The sequence below is a fragment of the Oryctolagus cuniculus genome, chromosome 11 (genome assembly GCF_964237555.1).
Source record: "Oryctolagus cuniculus chromosome 11, mOryCun1.1, whole genome shotgun sequence".
Taxonomy (NCBI): domain Eukaryota; kingdom Metazoa; phylum Chordata; class Mammalia; order Lagomorpha; family Leporidae; genus Oryctolagus; species Oryctolagus cuniculus.
Genome location: NC_091442.1, coordinates 49,334,739 through 49,347,503, shown reverse-complemented (window position 1 = coordinate 49,347,503; position 12,765 = coordinate 49,334,739). Strand labels below are relative to the sequence as shown.

Genomic DNA, 12,765 nt, shown 5'->3' with positions numbered 1-12,765 from the left:
GGCTCCATGACCCGGCTGGAAGTGTCTTTTTTTTTTTTCCCCCATCAGACTCCATTTCCCCTGAGAAGCTAATGATACTGCCAGAACCACTCCACACAGCTTGTGGATAAGATGAAGAGCCAAGCTGATTTCATCTGGACAGCTCAGAATGGCTCAAATGCACAGCCATTAGAACAGCTCCAAATCCGGGACTCAGAGCCATTTCCTCATTAACGCTATTTTCCTTCTCGGTGTGTCAGCAGGCCTCCTCCTCCAGGCAGGTGCATGTGTGATTCTTGCCTGCCTTTGCTTCTGTGATGTGATTGGGACTGTGGTCAGCTTGGCTGGGACAGAGCCAGCCCTGGCTGCCCTGGCTTCGGCAGGGGCACCCCCAGGAGGGACTCGGGCCCCAGGGGAGAAGGTGCACTCACCTAAGGACCCTGCTGCTCCTTTCAGGGTCCCCTGTCCAGTCTGGTGAGGACCCTGAGTCTGGCTCTCTGCCCCATGCTGTCCTTGGGGAGGAAGAGGCTGAGGTAAGGAGGGAGAGTCCAGCAATGAACCATGCCCTGTCTTCCAAGGGACCGGGAGATCAGCTAGGACCCAGAGACCCTGCTCACAGGGTATGTGAGAGCTCCTCTCAGCGGTCACCCTGGCTGGGATTTGATTCTTGCTGATGGTAATTGAGGGCCTGGAGTTGGTGCTCTGCACAGATCCTCCTGGATTCTCTGGCGCTCTTGCTGGTCAGTTCATAGCAGGTGCACATGGAATGCTCATCTTTGAAACACGATATGGGAGAACGGGCCCCTGTGCTCCCTAGCGCCCGAGGCCATCTCTCTGCTTTTACACAAAACATGCGCAGTGGGGTTAACCTAACCGTACCCCTGAAACCCCTTAGCAATGAGTGCAGACGTCACAGGCAGGGGGATGGCCTGGCATTCACAGGCAGCTGCCGTGGCCTCCTCTTATGTCACTTGGACCGTGGACTCCCCTGAATTGCTTACTGTTATTTATTTATTTATTTATTTTTGCCAATTCAGAACTCTCAGAGGTATGTTGGCTCCAGGGGAGAAGAATCAACCATATTGGAGGGCTTATAAAGGTGAGTGAGGCTTTTTGTTCTTTAAACTGATACTGACTTTTAAGATTATGAAATCCAATGTACAGAAAAGCACTGTGGTCCTACTATCAGCCCATGTACACCTGCCACTCGGGGGCTCCAATGTGTTAATGCTCATGATTTGTCTTCCTTGCTGGAGGCCACTTACTTATTTATTTTTTAAAGATTTATTGATTTGAAAAGCAGAGTGACAGAGAGAGAGGGAGGGAGGGGGCAAGAGAGATTGATCTTCCACCTGCTGGTTCACCCCTCCAATGGCCTCGACAGCTAAGGCTGGTCCAGGCAAAAGCCAGGAACCCTGACCTCCATATAGGTCTCCCACATAGGTGTCAGGGGCCCAAGTACTTGGACCATCACCTGCTGCTTTCCCAAGCACGTTAGCAGGGAACTGGTTAGGAAGCAGAGCAGCCAGGACTCGAACCCGCGCTCCAGTATGGGATGCTCGCATCATAAGTAGTGGCTGACCTGCTGCACCACAACACTAACCCCGAGGTAACTTAGTTTTGAAAGAAACAAACCCATAAAGGGCCAGTTGAAAGCATATATCTGTATATCTCCTCCCCCTCCTTCCCAAGTGGGGTCCTATTCAGCCTTTCTTTTTTTTAAGATTTATTTTTATTTATTTGAAAGGCAGAGTTACAGAGATGCAGAACAGAGAGACAGAGATGTCCTCCATCCACTGGTTCACCTCCACAAATGGCCACAACAGCCAGAGCTGGGCCGATTGGAAGCCAAAAGCCAGGAGCTTCTTCTGGGTCTCCCACACGAGTGCAGGGGCCCAAGGACGTGGGGCATCTTCTACTGCTCTCCCAGACAATAGCAGAGAGCTGGATCAGAAGTGGAGCAGCCGGAGCTCAACCCAATGCCCATATGGGATGCCGGCACTGCAGGAGGCAGCTTTACCTGCTATGCCACACTGCTGGCCCCAACATTACATTTTTAAAAATGAATAATACATTCAATTTATTTTTTTTTCTCCAAAGAAACATTTTATTTTTTAAAGATTTATTTATTTATTTGAAAGTCAGAATTACACAGAGAGAGGAGAGAGAGAGAGAGAGAGGTCTTCAATCTGATGGTTCATTCCCCAATTGGCTGCAACAGCTGGAGCTGTGCCAATCTGAAGCCAGGAGCCAGGAGCTTCTTCCAGGTCTCCCATGTGGGTACAGGAGCCCATGGACTTGGGCCATCTTCCACTGATTTCCCAGGCCACAGCAGATTGCTGGATCAGAAGTGGAGCAGCTGAATCTTGAACTGGTGCCCACATAGGATGCTAGCACCTCAGGCCAAGGCATCAACCCGCTGCTTCACAGCGCTGTCCTCCAGAAACCTTTTATTTAAGGACCACAAAAGTCACATGTATTTCATAAACACAACTTTAGGAATATAGTGATTCTTCCCACCATACCCACCCTCCCACCCACACTCCCACTCCTCCTGCTCCTCCCTCTCCCATTCCCAGTCCCATTCTCAACTAAGATCTATTTCCAATTAACTTTAAACACAGAAGACCAACTCTATACTAAGTAAAGAGTTCAAAAATTTGCACAATAAAATGTTCCTTAGCAGTGGAGACAAATGCTTTTCTAAGTCATTGCATCTGGAAGTTAATTTCACTTTTTTTTCCCCAGAAACTTAATTAACTTTAAAGAAGCACCCAAGGATGACACATCTTCTGCAAGCACTTAGGCATAACTAAGACTTATGAGATGTAAGAATATCCTCCACTTAATACACTAAAATGAAATAAATCTTTGAGAACAAGTTTTATAGTTAACTTTCTTTTTTTTTATTTTTTTTATTTTTTTGACAGGCAGAGTGGACAGTGAGAGAGAGAGACAGAGAGAAAGGTCTTCCTTTGCCGTTGGTTCACCCTCCAATGGCCGCCGCGGCTGGCGCGCTGCGGCCGGCGCACCGCGCTGATCCGATGGCAGGAGCCAGGAGCCAGGTGCTTTTCCTGGTCTCCCATGGGGTGCAGGGCCCAAGCACCTGGGCCATCCTCCACTGCACTCCCTGGCCACAGCAGAGGGCTGGCCTGGAAGAGGGGCAACCGGGACAGAATCCGGCGCCCCGACCGGGACTAGAACCCGGTGTGCCGGCGCCGCTAGGCGGAGGATTAGCCTAGTGAGCCACGGCGCTGGCCATAGTTAACTTTCATAATATAACTCTTTGAGGCCAGAGGTCCTGCATGGGGAGTAAGTGCACATTGACTCCTGTTGTTAATTTAACAGTTAACACTCTTATGTAAGATGTCAGTGGCCATTCAAGGTTCTTGATATGAGCTGCCTGGCTATGGAAGTCTTTAAATCCACAAACTCCATCAGCATTTAGATAGGGCCATAAGCAAAGTGGAAGCACTCCCCTCCCTTCAGAGAAAAGTACCTCCTTCTTTGATGGCCACTTCTTTCCACTGGGATCTCACAGAGATCCTTCATGTAGGACATTTTTTGCCACAGTGCCTTGGCTTTCCATCCCTGAAATGCTCTCGTGGGCTTTTCATCCAGATCATAATGCCTTAAAGACTGCTTTTCCAGGTTATAGCAGAGATCTGGGTAGGAAGTGGAGCAGCTGGGACTTGAACTGGTGCCCACCTGGAATGCTGGCACTGCAGGCGATGGCTTTACCTGCTACACCACAGCATTTTTGTCTGTAGTAGCGTTCTTTTCCATGTGGCCACAGATGATGGGCTTTGGTGTCTCCAGTGCATTAAGAGAAGCAGATCTAACCATCCACAGGCTCTTGTAGCTTGCGTCCTTTTCTCAGCGTGTAGTTCTCAACGCTGGAGCTCACTGTGGCACTGCTGAGGAGTTCCTTCTGCAGCCTTGCAGACTTTAGCCTGAGGTGTCTACGTGTGTGCACAGGTGGGAGTCGCCAGGACACTGCTGGGAAACGGCTTTCTGATGGAAGGGAATGAGGGGGTGCTGTCTTTCCAGCCAAGGGCACGCAGTTCCCTCACTGGTTGTTCCAGCCAGCCTGCGTTCCTGCACCTCCACGTTCCTGCCCGTCCTTGGCAGGTTTACATTCCCAGGTTTGTTCGTTCCCCCAGTTTGATTGTGATGGACGTAGGGAGGTAACCAGCAAGGAGTGCCAAGGATGCCAGCCTCTCTCTGCAGCCCTGCCTACAACCACCCCCATCCAGATCCTGTGTCTGTGCAACTTCCACAAGAAACCACTGCTTAGAACCAGCACTGGTGGGAATAACTAACAAGGCTGCTGGCTGTGCCCCCGCGATGGCCTCTATCTCATTACCGTGTGATTTCAATGAAGTTGCCTTGCCTGACACTGCTAACTCTCATGCCCCTCAGAGTTCCAAAAACAGGCAAGGAATTGGACAGCACTCAGCCCTGCTCCAAGCTCCACCCTATATAACTATTCCATTAAACCCCGCTCCAGGTACTACCCCCACGCCTCTAGATGGCCCACAACCTTGTCACTCTTTGATGGTGCCTGCACTCCCTCTGAAGTGGGTATTTTGGCTTTGCATACGAATAAATCTTTCCTCTATCGACCTTGACCTGTTCTTGACCTTGTGGAAGATGGCCCAAGTCCTTGGGCCCCTGCACCCACATAGGAGACCTGGAAGAAGCTCCTGGCTTCTGGCTTTGGATCAACACAGCTCTGGCTGTTGCAGCCATCTGGGGAGTGAACCAGCAGATGGAAGACCTCTCTCTCTGTCTCTACCTCTCTCTGTAACTCTGTCTTTCAAATAAATAAAATAAATCTTTAAAAAAAAAGAAAACTATTATACTCAATGTACTGGTATAAAGACAGAGATGTAGGGGCCAGCATTGTGGCACAGCGGATTAAATCTGCCTCCTTGCAGTGCCAGCATCCCATATGAGTGTTGGTTGGAGTCCCAGCTGCTCCACTTCCCATCCAGCTCTGCTATGGCCTGGGATAGCAGTAGAAGATGGCCCAAGTCCTTGGGCCCCTGCACCCACATGGGAGACCCGGAAGAAGCTCCTGGCTCCTGGCCATTGTGGCCATCTGAGGAATGAACCAGTGGATGGAGGATCTCTCTCTCTCTCTCTCTCTCTCTCAACTTTCAAAAATAAATAAATAAATCTTTTAAAAAATTGCAAAATGATCCAGCTGCTGTAGAAGAGTATGGCAGCTCCTCAGAAAATTAAACATAGAAATGTTGATGCAGTGCTTCCACATCCAATATAAAGTCCAAAGAATTGAAAGCAGAACCTCAAAGAGACGTTTGCCTAACCTCATTTATAACAACATTATTCACGAAGGCTAAAATGAGGAAGAAACCAAGGCCCACAGTTGGATGAATAATTCAGAAAAATGTGGCACGGTACAGTGTATACACAGAATGAACTATCATTCCACCTTTGAAAGGAAAGAAATCCTACCATCTGCTGAAACATGGATGAACCTTGAATAGAATGCTAAATGAAGCAAGACAGTCACTAAAAGACAAATGTTATATGATTTCATTAAATGAGATACGCAGAGAGGCAGAAAATAGAACGGTGGTTGCTGGGGTGGAGAGAGAGTAGAATGGGAAGTTTTTGTAGAATGGTCCAGAGTTTCAGTTTTGCAAAAGGAAAGATTTCTGGCAATATATATATATACATATATAATATATATATGGCAATATATATTATATATCAATTATAACATATGATACATATAATGTATAACAATGCACAGTAACACAAATGAACCTAAGACCACTAAATCATTACAGCTAAACTGATTAAGATAGACTGCTTTCCCAGGCCATAGCAGAGAGCTGGATAGGAAGAGGAGCATCCAGGACTACAACCCACACCCATATGGGATGCCGGCGCTTCAGGCCAGGGCGTTAACCCGCTGAGCCACAGCGTCGGCCCCGAGTATAATAGTTTTCTAGTAGAAAGTGTGAGTCCTCCAGCTTTATTCTTGTTTTTCAGGATTGTCTTTATAATTTAGGGTCCCTTGAGGTTCAATACAAAGTTTAGTATGAGTTTTTCTATTTCTGCAAACAACATCATTGGGATTTTGATAGATGTTGCAGTAAATCTGTAAGGAACTTTGGGAAATATTGACATCTTCACAACAGTAACCCTTACAATCCATGAACATGAGAAGCTTTTTCACTTATTTATGCCTTTGACTTTTTTCAGAAATGTTTTGCAGTTTTCATTATGCATGTCTTTCATTTTCTTGGTTAGGTTAGTTCCTAGGTGCCTTATTATTGTTGATGCTATTATATATGGAATTGTTTTATTAATTTCCTTTTGGGGTTTCTCTGTGTAACTCTGACTTTAAAATAAATAAAATAAATCAAAAAATGTGTGTGTGAGAGAGAGAGAGAGAAGATGGGGGAGAGGGGACAGAAAGAGAGAGGAGAGAGGTCAGAGGAGAGAGAGACTGGGAGGAAAGTATTGTCTGGGGTGCCTGGGCCTGTCCACTCCAGGTATAAGGCCTGAAGCCCACTTGGTGGGCAGAACAGGCCCAGCACTGGGAAGAGCTGAGGCAGCAGGCAGGTGACACAGGGGGGTGGCTGGCGGGGAGCCAGCTGGTGCCACCTGAGCTCGGATGGCGTCTCTGTTCCAGTGACGTCTGGGAAGGCACAGCTCCCAGTTGGTGCTGATCTGCCCCCAGCCTGGGGTTGGTGCCTTGAGGCTCAGCCAGCTTTTCCCACAGGTGTTAAGCTCAATCAGTGGATCAGCCACAGAGAGGCTCACAGGTACCTGTCACAAAGCAGGGTCCTCACCGAATCGGCCTCATGCTCAGCATCTGGAACTGGTGGGTTCAGGCTCCTGCCTTTCCCAGAGGCTTCCCCGGGTCAGCCCCTCCAGGGTTCCTGCCACAGACACTGGGCTGTTCTCAGCACCCACACGATATGCGTCAGGAAGCCAAAGCTGGACCTGCAAGGGTGCCTTGCACACAGAAGTGTGAAGGAAGCACAGTAAATAGAAAGGCCTGAGTCTGCAGGAAACTGGAGGCCCTGGACACCTCCCGGGCAGCTGGCTTAGGGTGAGTATGGACAAGACTGGGGCGGGGAGGGGGCAAAGGGAAAGGACCATTCTCTCCTCCCAGCAGGTGCAGAGAGAGCACCTGGGGCCTGGGGTCAGTAATTCTGAGTTATTCAACAATGATTGTGACTGAGACCCTTATCAACCTGCTGTCAATAACTGCCTGCAGCTCGTCTTCCAACAGTGACAAGGGAGGAGGGGTGGAGGACATGCAGGGCAGGTGTGCAATGACCCGGTGCAAGGCAAGAGAGCCGCGGTGGGCTGTGGAGTCCACTCTGCCCTCTGAGCTCTGCTCCCTCATTACTGGAGTCTGTTATTGGTCCCTGGGACCCCTCTGCCTGCAGCTTTCCTCCCTTCCTCTCTGTCAGTAGACACACGTGAGACACGCACGTCTGCTTCATGTGTGCTTCATGTGCATGAATGGAAGTGCACGCCTCCTCCCTTTCCCACTTCTGCTCACAGCGCGATGCTCATTAGATCTGTCCTGGGCATCTGGTTCGGACTGTTGTGCTGTTAACACAGCCAGTTAATCCATCTCTCTGACAGCAGCAGGTGCTTGCCCTCAATCCCATCACCACGCCCAAGCCCATCCCTCCCTGTCTTCCTCAGGGACTCCAAGGGGTTGTTGTCACCTTTTCTTTTCCAGGTTTGTTTTTGTTCCACTTTTTGGGTGCTCATTATGAGTTACATTGCTCTATTTCTTTACCTGCTTGGTGACTTTTGATTGGCTGTCATGTGTGGGCAATGCTGCTATCTTCTGGGAGCTGGGCACTCTTTTTCTGCAGCTGTTTTATTTTTATTTTTATTTTTTTGACAGGCAGAATGGACAGTGAGAGAGAGAGACAGAGAGAAAGGTCTTCCTTTGCCGTTGGTTCACCCTCCAATGGCCGCTGCGGCTGGTGCACCACGCTGATCCGATGGCAGGAGCCAGGTACTTATCCTGGTCTCCCATGGGGTGCAGGGCCCAAGTACTTGGGCCATCCTCCACTGCACTCCCTGGCCACAGCAGAGAGCTGGCCTGGACAGAATCCGGCGCCCCGACTGGGACTAGAACCCGGTGTGCCGCCGCAAGGCAGAGGATTAGCCTAGTGAGCCGCGGCGCCGGCCTCTGCAGCTGTTTTTGTGTATTGTTCTGCGATGCAGCTATGACACTTGAAAGTGCATTGATCCATGGGAGTCTCTGAAACAGGAGCTGCTGTCCCCATGAGGAACCCAGATTCCTCTGTGTGCTGTGCAGGTGCTGGTGGGACTGGGCGGCCCTGGGTGGGCTCTGGGAGTAATCCCTCCCATCATTTCCACAGGTTCTTGTCTGGTCTCAGTGGTCTCATGAGGTTTATTTTTTTTCTTTTCTTCTTTTCCTTCCTTTTTTTAAAAAAATTATTTATTTGAAAGGCAGAGCTATAGCAAGAGAAAAAGAGAGAGAGAGAGAGAGAGAGAGAGAGAGAGAGATCTGCCATCTACTGGTTCACTCTCCAGAGGGCTGCAAAAGCCAGGGCTGGGCTAGGCTGAAGCCAGGAAGCTTCTTCCAAGTCTCCCATGTGGGTGGCAGGGGCTCAGCACTTGGATCATCTTCTGTTGCTTTCCCAGGTTCATTAGCAGGGAGCCGGATGGGAAGTGGAGCAGCTGGGACTTGAACCAGTGCCCATGTGGGATGCTGTTGTCTCAGGTGGCAGCTAAACCTGTTCAGGTGGTTTCCTTCCTTCCTTCCTTCCTTCCTTCCTTCCTTCCTTCCTTCCTTCCTTCCTTCCTTCCTTCCTCTCTCTCTCTTCTTTCCTTCTTTCTCTTTCTTTCTTCACACTTGATCTTAGCCAAAAGGCCGAGAAGCGATCTCTTTCTTCTTTCACTTTAAGATTTATTTATTTATTTGAGAGGCAGAATACAGAGAGAAAGGGAGACACACAGAGAGATCTTCCACCTGCTGGTTCACTCCCCAAATGACAACAATGGCCAGGGATGGGCCAGACAGAAGCCAGGAACCTGGATCCAGGAGTTTCATCCAGGTCTCCCACATGGGTGCAAGCGCCCAAGCACTTGGGCCATCTGCTGCTGCTTTCTCAGGTGCATTAGCAGGGAGCTGGATCAGAAGTGGAGCAGATGGGACTTGAACTGTTGCCCACACGGGATGCTGGTGTTACAGGGAACTTAAGCCACTGAGCCACAATGTGGGGCCTGGCCAGCAATTCCTGGTGAACTCGTGAGTTGAGCATCTCCATGTATTTGTTAAAGTTTCCCACTCAGTGAGTTGCCTGTTCACACTTCTTGCTGTTTTCTTGTTTCTGATATTTTTTTCCTTATGTATTTGTAGCATTCCTCTGTGTGATCTAAATATTAATCCTTCCACAATTTAAAATTTTACAAAATGTCATCTTGCAATTCATCATTTGTTAATTTTGTGTATGGAGTTTAAAAAAATTAAATGGACAATAACTTCACAAATTTATGAGCTTTGGAATGAGATTTCAATACAACTGTACAGCGTGAACTGACCAACATTTCCCCTTCTTTGATATCACCTCATGATTGGAGGCTTGGAGCCTCTTTTTGTTTTTAGATTTATTTATTTATTTGACAGGTAGAGTTACAGAGAGAGAAGGAGAGAAAGAGAGGTCTTCCATCCGCTGGTTCACTTCCCAAATGGCTGCATTGGCCAGGGTTGGGCCAGGCAGAAGCCAGGAGCCAGGAGCTTCTTCTGGGTCTCACACGTGGGTGCAGGGGCCTGGGTACTTAGGTCACCCTCCACTGCTTTAGCAGGTGCATTAGCAGAGAGCTGGATCAGAAGTGGAGCATCCAGGACTTGAACCTATGCTCCCATATGGGATGCTGGCACTGCAGATGGAGACTTAGCCTTTTAACCACAGCACTGGCCCCCTAATATGATGTTTCGTTACATAAACACTTTGTATAATGTCCAATCAAGGTAAATATTCAAACACTGAATATTTCCTTATGGTGAACACATTCAAAATCCCATCTTCCAGGTTTGAAAACGGAGAACTACACATCCATTAACGTTATCTTTTTTTGTTTGTTTGTTTGTTTGTTTTTTTGACAGGCAGAGTGGACAGTGAGAAAGAGAGAGACAGAGAGAAAGGTCTTCCTTTTTGCCGTTGGTTCACCTTCCGATGGCCACTGCAGCCGGTGCTGTGGCCAGCTCATCACGCTGATCTGAAGCCAGGAGCCAGGTGCTTTTCCTGGTCTCCCATGCGGGTGCAGGGCCCACGCACCTGGGCCATCCTCCATTGCACTCCCGGGCCACAGCAAAGAGCTGGCCTGGAAGAGGGGCGAACGGGACAGAATCCGGCGTCCTGACTGGGACTAGAACCCAGTGTGCCGGCGCCGCAAGGCGGAGGATTAGCCTAGTGAACCATGGCGCCGGCCCATTAACGTTATCTATAATCAGCCTACTGTGCAACAGGGTCCCAGAACATCTTACTTTGTACAGCTGTGACCTAAATACCTATTAAACCAGCCTTTCTCCACTCTGCTGAGTGGGACTCCATGGTGGACGTGCACCACATCTGCTTTATCCAGCCATCAGCGGAAGGACCCCTCAGCTGCTCCGTCTCTTGGCTCTTGGGAATTAGTGCTGTGATACACACGGGAGTGCTGAGCTCCCTTCCTGAGCCTGATCTCACTTCTGTTGGGTATCCACCCAGTGGTGGGATTGCTGGGTTGGGGGCAGTTCTGTTTGCAGTTTCTCCAGGAAGCTCTGTAAACCTCATCCTTTTCCTAAGGGCTGTGCTAATTTACATCCCCATCAACAGGGTGCAAGTTTCCCCTTTCTCCCTAGCTTTGCCACATTGTCTCTGTGATAATGGTCAATCTAATTGCAGTGAGGCGATATCTCAGTGTGGGTTTGATTTGCATTTTCCAGATTATTGGTGATAGTGAACATTGTTTTGTGCACTTGTTGCCTATTTTTATGTCTTCCTTTGAGAAATGTCTCTACAGCCACTGCCAATTTTTTAATTGGATTTTTCTTCTTTTTGCTAGCGAGCTGTTTGAGTTTCTTTAATATTTTGATTAGCTCTGTGTTAGATATATAATGAGAATATTTTCTCCTGTTCTGTAGGTTGTCTCTTCCCTCTGTTGATAGTTTTCTTTGCTATGTAGAAGCTCTTTAGTTTGATGAAATCCCAATAGTCTATTTTTACTTTTGTTTTCTGTGTTTTTGGAGTCCAAGCCAAAAAAAAAAAAAAAAAAAAACACACACAGTTGCCATTCCAATATCCTGAAGACTTCTTCTCTGTGTTTTCTTATAGTGGTCTCCAGGTTTCAGATCTTGCATTCAGGTCTTAAGACCATTTTAAGTTGATTCTTGTACGTGGTAAGAGATATCAGTCTAGTTTTTTTTTTTCTTCTGCATGTGGATTCCAATTTTCCCAGCATCATTTATTGAAAATGCTTTTTCCAATGCATTTTTTAGCACCTTTGTCAAAGAGCAGTTGGTTGAAGACAGATGGGTTCCATGGCTCTGCGGATCTGAGACAGAGAGAAGGTGAGGCAGAGAGATGACAGATCTTCCATCTGCTGGTTTACTCCTCAAATGGCACCAATGATTAGGGCTGGGCCAGGCTGAGGCCAGGAGCCTGAAACTCCATCCAGGTCTCCCACTTTAGTGGCAGGACACAAGTACTTGGGGCATCATCTTCTTTCTCCCACGCATATTAGCATGAAGCTGGATCAGAAGTTGAGTGGGCCTTGACCCTAGGCCCTCCGACAACAGACACAAGCACCCCAAGCACAGGGCTAACCCACTGTACCACAATGCCCATCACCCTACCATGCTGTTTTAATTGCTGGAGCTTTGTAATATTTTTTAAAGTCACATTTATTTTATTTTTTGTCAAGATTACTGTAGTTATTCAGAGTCTTTTGTCACCCCATACAAATTTGATAGTGTATTTTTTCTAGTTCTGTGTAACATGTCATTGGTATTTTGATGGGGATTGCTTTAAGTCTGTAAATTGCTTTGGATACTATGGACAATTTAACAATATTGATTCTTCCAATCCATGAACATGGGATATGTTTTCATTTATTTGTGCCTTCTCCAATTTTTTTCATCAGCGATTTACAGTTTTCATTGTAGAAATCTTTCACCTTTTTGTTTAATTTTATTCCTAGATATCTTGTGTTTTTGTGGCTTTTGGAAATGGGATTACTTTCCTAATTTCTTTTTTCAAGTAGTTTACTATGGGCATATAACAATACTATTTCAGGTTGACTTTTTTTAAAAAGATTTTTTAATTTGTTTATTTGAGAGGTAGTACAGTTACAGACAGAGAGAGGGAGAGACAGAGAGAGAGAGAGAGAGGGAGAGAGAGAGAGAGAGATCGGTCTTCCCTCTGCTGGTTCACTCCCCAGGTGGCTGCAATGGCTGGAGCTGAGCTGATTTGAACCCAGGAGCCAGGAACCTCCTCAGGGTCTCCCACGTGAGTGCAGGGGCCCGAGCACTTGGGCCATCTTCCACTGATTTCTAGGCCATAACAGAGAGCTGGATCAGAAGAGGAGCAGCCAGGACTCGAACTGGTGCCCATATAGAATTCTGGCACCACAGGAGGAGGCTTAGCCCAATACGCCACAGTGCTGTCCCCCAGGTTGAGTTTTTATTCTGCAACATGGTTGAATTCATTTATTACTTCTAATAGCTTTTGGTGGGATATTTGGAGGTTTTCTATGTATAAGATCATG

The 12,765-nt window shown here is 47.7% G+C and overlaps 1 long non-coding RNA gene across 1 annotated transcript; it reads left to right on the top strand.

Moving 5' to 3' along the window:
• Positions 1 to 432: 432 nt before the first annotated feature.
• Positions 433 to 1,147, top strand: LOC138844212 (uncharacterized). The gene is made up of 2 exons (XR_011379773.1): positions 433 to 512; positions 1,017 to 1,147. It is a non-coding gene; the product is annotated as an uncharacterized lncRNA (long non-coding RNA).
• Positions 1,148 to 12,765: the final 11,618 nt, after the last annotated feature.